The sequence below is a fragment of the Scyliorhinus torazame genome, chromosome 8 (genome assembly GCF_047496885.1).
Source record: "Scyliorhinus torazame isolate Kashiwa2021f chromosome 8, sScyTor2.1, whole genome shotgun sequence".
Classification (NCBI taxonomy): domain Eukaryota; kingdom Metazoa; phylum Chordata; class Chondrichthyes; order Carcharhiniformes; family Scyliorhinidae; genus Scyliorhinus; species Scyliorhinus torazame.
Window position 1 is genome coordinate 39,479,829 of NC_092714.1, and position 12,532 is coordinate 39,492,360.

The 12,532-nt window shown below is 44.0% G+C and overlaps 1 long non-coding RNA gene across 1 annotated transcript; it reads left to right on the forward strand.

Moving 5' to 3' along the window:
- Nucleotides 1–640: 640 nt before the first annotated feature.
- Nucleotides 641–8,416, forward strand: LOC140428732 (uncharacterized). Its single transcript, XR_011948843.1, has 3 exons — nucleotides 641–745; nucleotides 1,856–1,961; nucleotides 8,127–8,416. It is a non-coding gene; the product is annotated as an uncharacterized lncRNA (long non-coding RNA).
- The last annotated feature ends 4,116 nt before the right edge of the window (nucleotides 8,417–12,532 follow it).

The window sequence follows — 12,532 nt, forward strand, 5'->3', positions numbered from 1 at the left end:
CAGTTCTGCACCTGTCGTATTTTGCTGTGCACCTCATTAAAACAATGAGCTGGATGCAAAGCATCGAACAGCAGAATGGCTACTATTCAAGCAGAAATTGGAACAACATCAAACTGCAGTTCTAGATTCAAATTAACATTCAACAGTACATTCTTTTCTGAAGAATAAAAGAAGAATTTGATCGTCCCATTGATTGTCCCTAATTACAAATTCTATGTCGTCTTATGGGATCATGCAGGCTTTTAGAACATTAATGTGCACCGTAAATTAAGAAAGGTTTCACTTTATGTGTCTCCACAAATGCATGATTAGTCAACCTTTTCTTGGTGCCATTATTTGTCTCATTAGTATCTGGTTTTATTTATAAATAGCTTGTGATTTTATTCAGTATGTTGGCTGCGGGATTATACAGAACGAATGCAATGAAACTGCCAAATAATGTGAGATGTCTCTCAGCGTGACATATTTCCAAAATGAAATGCAACTTAGTGGCTGTCAATTGTGTTTGACAACATTAAAATTGTCTTACTCTTGTTAAAGGCTAAAAATATCAATAAACATTTCGCTGCAACTGACTGTTTAGAGGCTCTATACATACTGCTATTTTAAAAAAAATACTTTGTAAAGATTTTTTTTCCAGATATCTCCTGAAGGGATTGCCTCACACGGGTGCATTGTTCTACAGTCATTGACGTCCGCCCTTTCCTGTGCCTGAAGAGGTAGTCTTCATGTGTGCGACTTGATGGTAAATTATGTCAGGCTATTTCGACATTGGAGTCTTCCCAACATTGTTCAATCCTGGTCTTGGCCTCACAACCATGCATACACACATTCTCAGACCAAGTCCTTCTTGTCATGTCTGGCTCACTGACTAGAACCACAGAATCTTAGAATAGTTCCAGCACAGATGAGAATCATTGAGCTTCTGCTGGCTCTCTGCAAGAGCAATTTGGATGATCCCACTCCCTCACTCTTTCTCTGAGGCCCTGAAAATCTTTTCCATTCAGATGTTTGTCCTATTTCCTTTTGAAATCCATGATTTTAATTTGCCTCCATTACCCTTTCAGGCAGTACATTCCAGATTGTAATCGCTTACTGCGTAAAATAGATTTTTCTCCTCTCACCTTTGGCTCTGTTGTCACTCACCTTAAGTCAATCACCTTAAGACAATCACCTTAAATCTGTGTCCCTTGTTTAAGCCTGCCCCGTTGGGAACGCTTAGCACAATGTGCAGTGCATTCCTTAACCACACCATGGGAGAGATGGTGTCGTGGTGGTAAGATCACTAGGCCAGTAATCCACAAGCGCAGGATAATCCTCTGGGGATATGGGTTCAAATCACACTTTGACAGCTGTTTGAATTTAAGGTTAATTAATAAATCTAGAATTCAAAGCTGGTCTCAGGAATGCTGGTGGCAGAGCTATTATCAATTGTCGTAAAAACCCATCCGGTTCACAAATGTCTTCTAGTGAAGGAAATCTGCCATCCTTACCTGGTCTGGCCTACATGTGACTCCAGATCCACAATAATGTGGTTGACTCTTTACTGCAGTGAGTCCAAGGGCAATTAGGACAACAAATGCTGGTCTTGCTTGCGGTGCCCACATCCCATGAAAGAATAAGTTAAGAAATAAGGGGGCCCACCCATTATTTAACACAGTGGGGTAAACAGCTGGCTTGTAATGCAGAACAATGACAGCAGTGCGGGTTCAATTCCTGCACTGGCCTCCCCGAACAGGCGCCGGAATGTGGCGACTAGGAGCTTTTCACAGTAACTTCATTGAAGCCTATTTGTGACAATAAGCAATTATTATTATTATTTATTTAGCTTTTGCCTTATTTTGTACCTTCTTAGATATCTGTCCACCTGCAGTGAGCACTCTATCGATCCTACTAATAGATTGGCTAATGAAGAATGCATGAGTGGCCCATGATTATTTACCAGCCATCCCTCTCCCACGGTGGGTATGTTTCTCATCAGGATTTAGTATCTCTACCTTGATGCACACAGACAAGACTAAGTCCTCAATAATTAAAACCGAGAGTGGAAAACCCATGTTACTAGATGCTTGTCAGATTGCCGAACCAGTAAAGTTCTAAAATTGGGAGAATTGTTTTGCTTGGTAGATGTCGGTTTGATGTTATCATCTGGTAAACCATGAGGAAATCTTCATTTGTTTAATTTTCCCAAGTACAATAGAACAAGCAGTGCATCTTTCTACCTCTAAAAGAGCAATTATTCTTAATTGTAGATGATGTTTTCAAGATGTAGTGGTAATGGGGAAATTCCAGAACCTTTGCTAATTTATTTGGCTGGCTCTCATGGTGCTTTTATCCTTCCCTGGTTTTCTACATGTTTCCTTTTGTTGTGAACCTATGGAAAGATGGTGGAGGTAAAAGTTACTCTGGTTATTTGAGACCGTAGAATAAGGAGTAGACCATTTGAGCCACCTTGCTTCTACTGTCAATTTTTATTTTCAGCATCTTACATCAGACCCAAAATTGAACTTGTGATCTGACATAAACAAAACAAACAAATGTATCATGGAATTGTTGCTAAATTATCTATTGTGGTATTGCCAAACAACTGTAGGAATGACCTGTATATGATATGTATTTGCTTCATCAATATCATAGGCATAAAGAAAATGCTTACCTGCTTCAATGGCCTTGGATAGCACCTTATTTATTGAAATTTAAGCTGGAGGAACTTTTGGCTCAGTGATAGAATTCTCACCTCTGAGTCAGTAGGTATGGGGATCGAATCCCACTCGCTCCAGTCAGTCACTCAAGTGCCAGTCAGATCTATGGCTCTAAATCCTGACATCCAATGGCTTACTTGCAACCAATGGGTAGGTAAGTTAAGGGTAAAGTCGCCATAGTCCCAGGTGACGATAGGCTGCTTTTGAGGGGGAGAGCTGACTGGTGGTGGTTTAACCTGAGGATCACCACACCTCAAGCGAGGGGCAAGGTTGAGAAGGCGGGGCCTTCATGAATAATCTCAGCAGGTACAGGAATTCAATCCATGCTGCTGGCCTTGTTCTCCATCACAAACCAGCTGTCTAGCCCACTGAGCTAGAGGAATATACTCATCATATGGATTGTGGGAGTCCAAATAGTCATTCCCATCCTGGTATGAAGATGATTGTGGTTATGGAAGTTTAATTCATGTCAGGCTGTTATTTCTTTCATGGGATGTGAGCAAGGCTGGCAAGGCTAACATTTGAATTCATTGCTCTTTCAGAAGATAATATTTAGGGATTGGGAACCTGACTTGCTTGTGATATGATATATGGTGAGAGCTTGGGAGAAACCTTTTGGAGCTACAGTTCCTGAACTTTCCATGGCTGGGGGCCTTTCTTCATATCATGACTTGGTTGATGGTAGACTAATTTGGGGTGGCACGGTAGTTAGAACTGCTGCCTCACAGCACCAGGGATCTGGGTTCAATTGCGGCTTTGGGTGACTGTGTGGAGTTTGTATGTTCTCCCCGTGTCTGCATGGGTTTCCTCCGGATGTTCCAGTTTCCTTCCACAGTACAAAGCAGTGCATGTTAGGTGGATTAGACATGATCAATTGCCCCTTGGTGTCCAGCGATGTGTAGGTTAGGTTATGGGGTTGTTAAGATAGGGTGGAGTGCTCTTTCAGAGGGTCGGTGCAGCCTTGATGGGCCGAATGGCCTACATTCCACACAGGGACTGTTTAGCACAGGGCTAAATCGCTGGCTTTGAAAGCAGACCAAGGCAGGCCAGCAGCACGGTTCAATTCCCGTACCAGCCTCCCCAAACAGGCGCCGGAATGTGGCGACTAGGGGCTTTTCACAGTAACTTCATTTGAAGCCTACTTGTGACAATAAGTGATTTTCATTTTCATAAGGATTCTGTGATTTGTTGCCCATCCCTAATTATCTTTGGGAAGTTGATGGTGAGCCATCTTCTTCAACTGCTACAGTCCATGTGGTGTAGGTACACCCCAAGTGCTGTTAGGAAGGGAGTTCCAGGATTTTGACTCAGTGGCAATGAAGGAACGGTGGTACATTGCCAAGTCAGGATGGTGTGTGACTTGGAGGGGAACTTGCAGATAGTGGTGTTCTCATACATCTGCTACCCTTGTCCGCTTAGGTGGTAGAGGTCATGGGTTTGGATGGTGCTGTCGAAGGAGTCTTGGTCAGTTACTGTTGTGTGTCTTAAAGATGGTACACACTACTGTCACTGTGTATTGGTGGTGGAGGGAGTGAATGTTGAAGTTGGTGGATGGTGCGCCAATCTAACAGACTGCTTTGTCCTGGGTAGTATCAAACTGAGTGTTGTTGGAGCTGCACCCATTTAGGCAAGTGGAGAGTATTCCATCACAGTGCTGACTTGTCCCTTGTAGATGGTGGACAGGCTTTGGGGAGTCAGGAGGTGAGTTACACTTTGCAGAATTTCTAGCCTCAGACCTGCTCTTGTCGCCACAATATGTATATAGTTGGGTCCCATTCAGTTTCTGGTCTAGTAACCCCCAGGCTGTTGACAGTGGGGGATTCAATGATGCTGTTGAACATCCAAGGGGAAATGGTTAGATTCTCTGTTGGTGGAGATAGTCCTTGCCTGTCACTTGTGTGGTGCGAATTTATTAGCCCAAGCCTGCATGTTGAATTAGAGGCGAAATGACCAGAGGAATGATGATGCAAGGAAAAAGAGGATAGTAATGGGTTATTTAAAATAAACAAAAGATGGGTTTGGAAGAGGTGTAAACATTGTTCAAAAATATGGTCATGATGTGAACTGATTGAACTTGATGTTGAATGTGCAAGGCTGTAAAGGGGCATAGATAGAGTTGATGTTTATCATGTATCCCCTTGCTTTGTTTGTCCTGCCCAAGTGCATCACCTCATACGTATCCAGATTTAATTTCATTTGCCACTGATCAGCCTGTGGTAGTCACCACTAACTGTATTGACTGTATATTAGATTTAGTACGGTAAGACTCCTGTACTAGAGGTACGGGGGTAAATCCCTGCCTGCTGGCTCCACCCAGTAGGCAGCGTATAAATGTGCGCGCACACCAGAACTGCTCCCATTCTGGCAGCAGCTACAGGAGGCCACACATCTCTGCTCAATAAAGCCTTGATTATTCGCTACTCTCGTCTTTGTAGTAATTGATAGTGCATCACAGCCCACCTGATCAGCCTGTCTATGCCCTGTAATCGAAGGCTATCCTCCTCACTATTTACCATCCCACCAATTTTTGTATCATCTGGAAACATACTGATCAACTTACTGATCCTACATTCATGTCTAAATGGCAGCACGGTAGCCTTGTGGATAGCACAATTGCTTCACAGCTCCAGGGTCCTAGGTTCAATTCCGGCATGGGTCACTGTCTGTGCGGAGTCTGCACATCCTCCCCGTGTGCGCCTGGGTTTCCTCCGGGTGCTCCGGTTTCCTCCCACAGTCCAAAGATGTGCAGGTTAGGTGGATTGGCCATGCTAAATTGCCCTTAGTGTTCAAAATTGCCCTTAGTGTTGGGTGGGGTTACTGAGTTATGGGGATAGGGTGGAGGTGTTGACCTTGGGTGGGGTGCTCTTTCCAAGAGCCGGTGCAAACTCGATGGGCCGAATGGCCTCCTTGTGCACTGTAAATTCTATGAAATTCTATGAAATCATTTACATAAACGATTCTGCACACTTAAAAACACAAATGGTGTGGCAGGTGAGTAGCTTTCAGCTATTATTAACTGAGACATTCTGGTTCTTCAAATGCTGGCAAGAAAGTGCACAAGTGTTGAGTCTTCCAAGAATCTTGTGCCAGCCCCCACGTGATAGACAGATTGTAATATCTTCATTGGAAATGTTAGCTGCTATTTTAAATAGAGGGCTGTGAATATTACATGCAATAAATTCTACTTAACATGTAGCCTTTTTGAAAAAAATAAATAAAGACTAGCATCTTTCATGCTATTAGGACTGCCCAAAATGCCTTAGCTGCAAGCAAGTACTTTTGAAGTGTTATCCCTGTTGTAGGAAACCTCAAGATTTCACAAACAGTAACATGCAAATGTCCCGAGAAAATGTTTTTAGTGATAATGGCTGGGAGGCGAATTTCCAAAGTTAAAAAACTTAGGATAGGAATTCACTTTCCCTGGATATCGCACTGATATGGGCCTTTCTTCACATTTCCACTAGGTAGTGTTGGGGATTCTGCATTTCTGCATGTTGAATGTCTCTAATTTATGTAGCAGTGAGAGACTTGTTGCACAGCATCCTCCCAGTAAGCCAAATGCAAAATTAGAAATAGCCATTCTGCTCAGCAATCGCTCCATTTGAAACACCACTCAGCAGAAACACCAATCAGCACTGCCACTGACAAACTGGCTACCCATAAAATGAATAAAAACAGTTTAAAGTCTAGCTTGACTGGTTTCAGAAAACTATATCCAATGATTGGGCAGGCCTTTCATCATCCTGTGTATCCTGTGGAAAGTAGCACTTTATCTGAGGGCTTATGCACAATGACATTTTAAAGAAGGTTGCTTCGTAATGCCGTTTTCTCAGGCATGGAGTTGCCAGGCACAGTACTCTGGACTGTTTTATCTCAATGACACTTCTGAAGGTAATCTTATCTCGAGTACATTGAGGTAGCTTATTCTTAGGAGGGTCAACAATGGGGCTGGATGTGTCAAATGGAATCAAGATTAGAGAGGCTGGAGGAGTTGCCTATTGTCCACAGCTCGTGCTCCTAAACATGGGATTAAAGAGGAAACAACCATCGGGCTGAGGCGACCCATTCATGTGGAGCCTGTCCCAAAAATCTGACGGGGGCGTTTTTCTATTCAACCGCTCCACTGACATCATCAAACACACAAAGAGACTTCAGGAGGTTAATTAAAACCAGGTAATGAAGGGAATCAAGTAGCAGCACTTCAGAATGCCGGCGGGGCCCCAGAGAAAGTGAAAGGCATATGGTAGAAAGAGCTGCCTTCCTGCTGCAGACTCTCTGCTCACTTTCAAAGGCTGCTTGACGCTGGCTTGCTTTCTTTTGAGATGGGAGAAATTAGACAGCATTTTCTCCTGAAGTATAGTAGTTTAAGGGACCATACTCTGCGTGAAAAATGGAACCTGGCAAGGCAATTTTTTATTTTATTTGGTGCAGAAGAAGAGCCAGGAGAAAGCCAAACAACATTGTCACCCCTCAGGCCTGAGCTCCAGGGTCTATTTCAACACAATGTGCATCGCCTGGCTTTGCACTCATAAAGAAAAAGAAAGTTGCCACTTTGTCAATGCCCCTTAAAAAACGGCTCTCTCAATTGGTGCCACTGCAACAGCACGGTAGCACAGTGGATAGCACTGTTGCTTCACAGCGCCAGGGACCCGGGTTCGATTCCCTGTTTGGGTCACTGTCTGTGCAGAGTCTGCGCGTTCTCCCCGTGTCTGCGTGAATTTCCTCCGGGTGCTCCAGTTTCCTCCCACAAGTCATGAAAGACGTGCTTGTGAGGTGAATTGGACATTCTGAGTTCTCCCTCAATGCACCCGAACAGGTGCCGGAGTGTGGCGACTGGAGGATTTTCACAGTAACTTCATTGCAGTGTTAATGTAAGACTACTTGTGACAATATTAAAGATTATTATTTTAAAAAAAAATTTAGGGTACCAAATTCATTTTTCCAATTAAGGGGCAATTTAGCATTGCCAATCCACCTACCTTGCACATCTTTGGGTTGTGGGGGCGAAACCCATGCAAACATGGGGAGAACTCCACACTGACAGTGACCCAGAGCCGGGATCAAACTTGGGACCTTGGCGCCGTGAGGCAGTAGTGCAGACCACTGCACCAACGTGCTGCCAATAAAGAGTATTATTATTAAATATATTATTATCGCCATTCTTTCAAATAATATTAATTGTATATTTTAACTGTTTCAATTTAAATCCCAAATACTGTAGTCTGGTGGAATACGCTTGACAGTGGATGGCAGCTGGCTGTTTCACAAATGAATCTAAAATCTTCACCATATTTCCCCTGTATTTATGGTTGTGTCTCTAAGGATGCAATTTTAGGAATCCCTTACTGTTAGACTTAATGGGAAAAGTGCAGTATGGGTAAGCCATTCAATATGCACCCTGCATGAACTTTATTTCTCTTACAGTCAATGAGGAGGGAAACAGGACTGTGCATAATGGGTGCCCAATTCGCTACCGCCCGTTTGTCCGCTGCTAAAGCTTAACTTTACTCCTCGCGACTCATCCAAACTGGATCTCCACTGCTGATTTCATCGCTTCAAACAAATTGTTCACTGGTAAATCTGAAGATGTTATTGTTCATGATCATTCTTTGCAACTTGTATACACAAGGTATCAGTGGTGCATCATCTTTAATCAAGCACAACAAAAATGAACTGATGTAAAAGGAAAGTATTAATAAACAAACAATGGGTAATTAGACTTGTCAAAATGCTTGTTAGAATTTCAGTGCATCATATTTTCCTCTGTCATTCAGTTCTATCGCACTTCACTCTCTTGCTTACACACATATATATTACAACCATTTTGCCTCTGATGTACCTCAGATTTCCATCATTGATTCCCTCCCCCTCCTCTTCATCATTACATTTTACCATCCAGGAGTATGGGGCACGGTTCTACATGTACTCCAACATTACCACTTCAACAGTGTCACCCAATCCCATGACTGTGGCTCTACTCTCCAGTACCCTCTCTGATAAAATCTGGATGACTCAAATGATTCCTCCAGTTTAATGTTGTCAAAACCAAGACACCCTGTTTGGCTCCTGTGACCACTAATTTCAATCATCTGCCCTATGGTAATACAGCAGCTCTGGTAGTGTAAGCTTGGGCTTAATAACTTTGGCTGAACTAAATTCCTAGTTTGACTTTTCTAATGCTTGCCCAGCTGATCCTGCTTCTGCTGCTTTGAAAATTATGAATTATTCAGAATGCTGTGCTCCATCATATCACTCACATTCATTTTTTTAAAAAAAATTTAGATTACCCAATTATTTTTTCCAATTAAGGGCTAATTTAGTGTGGCCAATCCACCTACTTTGCACATTTTTGGGTTGTGGGGGTGAAACCCATGCAGACACAGGGAGAATGTGCAAACTCCACACGGACAGTAACCCAGAGCCGGGATCGAACCTGGGACCTCAGCGCTGTGAGGCAGCTGTGCTAACCACTAGGCCACCATGCTGCCCTATATCACTCACATTCATGACGGATGAACCCTGCACATCAGTGCAAAAGATAGGTCTGATATATCTGCGACCTACTTCAGCCAGAAACGCCGAGTGGATTATCCATCTCTGCCTCCTCCTGAGTTCCCCAGCATCGCAAATCTCAGCCTTCAGCCAATCTGATTCACTCCATTTTATACCAAGAAATGGCTGAAGGCAGTGGATATTGCAAAGGCTATGGACCCGAACAATATTTAGGCAATAGTACTGAAGACTTGTGTTCCAGAACTAATCGCATGCCTAACCAAACTGCTCCAGTACAGCCACAACATTGGTATCTACCCAACAAGGTGGGAAATTGCCCAGGAGTGGCCTGCCCACAAAAAGCAGGATAAATCCAATTCAGCCAATTACCACCTCGTCTGTCTAATCTCAATCATCAATGAAGTGATGGCGGCTGTCATTGACAGCACTATCAAGAAACACATAAGGAAATAACTGGATCACTGATGCTCAGCTTGTGTTCCGCCAGTGCCACTAAACTCCTGACTTCATTACAACCTTGATCCAAATATGGACAAAGGAGTTGAATTCAAAGAACAAAGAACAATACAGCACAGGAACAGGCCCTTCGACCCTCCAGGCCTGTACCGGTCATGATACTAATCTTTGCCAAAGCACTCAGCACTTCCTTGTGCCATATCCCTCTATATCCATCCTATCCATGTGTTTGTCAAGATGCCTTTTGAACACCATTAATGTATCTGCCTCCACAACCTTCCCTGGCAACGCGTTCCAGGCACTCAACACCCTCTGCGTAAAAAACCTGCCTTGCACATCTCCTCTAAACTTTGCCCCACGGACCTAAAACCTATGCCCCCTGGTGACTGACCCCTCCACCGTTGGAAAGAGTGCTTGCCCATCCACTTTGTCATTGCCCCTGATAATCGTGTAGATCTCTGCCAGGTCACCCCTCAACCTCCGTCTTTCTAATGAAAACAGTCCGAGTCTATTCAGCCTATCCACATAGCTAACACCCTCCAGAGCAGGCAACATCCTGGTAAACCTCCTCTGTACCCTCTCCAAAACCTCCACATCCTTCTGGTAGTGTGGCGACCAGAATTGTGCGCAATATTCCAAATGCGGCCGTACCAAGGTTCTATACAACTGTAGCATGACTTGCCAGTTTTTATACTCAATGCCCCGTCCAATGAAGGCAAGCATTCCAAATGCTTTCTTGACTACCTTGTCCACTTGTGTAGCTACCTTCAAAGACCTGTGGACATGCACGCCCAGATCTCTCTGACTTTCTATATTCCTAAGAGTTTTGTCATTTACGGTATATTTCCTCTCTATGGTAGACCTACCTAAATGCATTAATGGGTGGGATGAGAATGACTGCCCTTGACATCAAGGCAGCATTTGACATCAAGTGAGTCAGTGGCATCAAGGATGCCGGACAAAATTGACTTCAATGGAAATCAGGGGGAAAACACTTCACTGTGTGGAGTCATACCTAACATAAAGGAAGATGACTCTGGTTGTTGGAGGTCAATCTTCTCAGCCCCAGACCATCGTTGCAGGAGTTCCTCAAGGTAGTTTCCTAGGCCCAACCACCTTCAGCTGTTTTATCAATGACCTTCCTTTCATCGTGAGGTCCAAGTGATTGCACAATATTCAGCCTTACTCCCAATTCTTCAGATACTGAAGCAGTCCATGTCCATATGCACCAAGACCTAGACAACTTTCAGACTTAGGCTGATAAATGGCAAGTAGCATTCCTGTCACACAAGTGCCAGGTAATGACCATCTTCAACAAGGGACAATCTAACCATCTCCCCTTGACATTCCATGGCATTATTATCGCTGAATACCCCACTATCCAGATCCTGTTGATCACCATTGACCAGAAACTGTACTGGACCAGCCATACAAATACTGTGGTTACTAGAGCTGGTTAGAGGCTGGAAATTCTGTGACAAGTAACTCATCTCTTGACTCCCCAAAGTCTGTCTGCCATCTGCAAAGCACAAGTGAGGAGTGTGATGCAGTACTCTCCACTTGCCTGGATGTATGCAGCTCCTACAGCACTCAAGAAGCTCAACATCCAGGATAAAGCAGCCCACTTGATTAGCACTTCATCTGCCATATTAAACATTCACTCTCTCCACTATCACAGTGGCAGCAGTATGCAAAGTGCATTGCATCAATCTGGAAATCTTCCTTCAACAGCATGTTCTAAACCTGTGACCTCGACCATCTAGTAGGACAAGAGCAGCTGATGCATGGGAACACCATCACCTGAAAGTTTCCCCTCCAAGCCACACACCATGCTGACCGGAAAATATATCATCGTTCCTTCACTGTTGCTGGGTCAAAATCCTGGAACTCCCTCCTTAACAGCACAGTGGGTGTACCTACACCACTTGGACTGCAGAGGTTCTAGAAGGTAGCTCACTACCACCTTGTGGATGTATATAATTGTGTGAATTACAAACATGTGCTGGTGTATTCTTTATTTTTTAAATCCATTTTTAATTTAAGTGCCTTTTTGAGCCTTCAGGAATGCTGTCCATGGTACTGATAAAACCTCATTGAAACATGTAAGATTCTGAAAAGGTTTGTCAAGGCAGACACCGAGAGGTTCTTTCTCCTGGCTGGGGAATCAAGAACATGGGCACAGCCTCAGGATAAGAGGTCAATGATTTAGGTCTGAGAAGTGGAGAGATTTCTTCACTTTGGAATTGTCGAACCAAGAGGGATGTGGCTGCTCATCATATATGAAAAATGAAATGAAAATCGCTTATTGCCACGAGTAGGCTTCAATGAAGTTACTGTGAAAGCCCCTAGTCACCACATTCTGGCGCCTGTTCGGGGAGGCTGGTACGGGAATTGAACCGTGTTGCTGGTTGAGTTGAGCCATGCTCAGATAGAATGTCAGAGCAAGTTCTCCCCGTGACTGCGTAGGATTCCTCCGGGTGCTCCAGTTCCCACAATCCAAAGATGTGCAGGTTAGGTGGATTGGCCATGATAAATTGACCTTTAGTGTCCAAGGATATGCAGGTAGGTTACAGGGTTACAGGTAAAAGGGCGGAGTAGATTGGTGCAATGGGCTGAATGGCCTCCTTCTGCACTGCAGTGATTCTATGAAATGGTCCTCCTCTTTCTTATGTGCTTATGATCAGACACAGAACATTATGAGGTGAGTTTTAAGTACTGTATTGTAATTTCTGCAATGGATGTTGGTAATCTGACTTAAGGGGCGTGATTCTCCACAATCGGCGCGATGTCCGCCGACCGGCGCCAAAAACGGCGCGAATCAGTCCGGCCCGTAACAGCCTCCCCGACCAGGCGCCGGAATG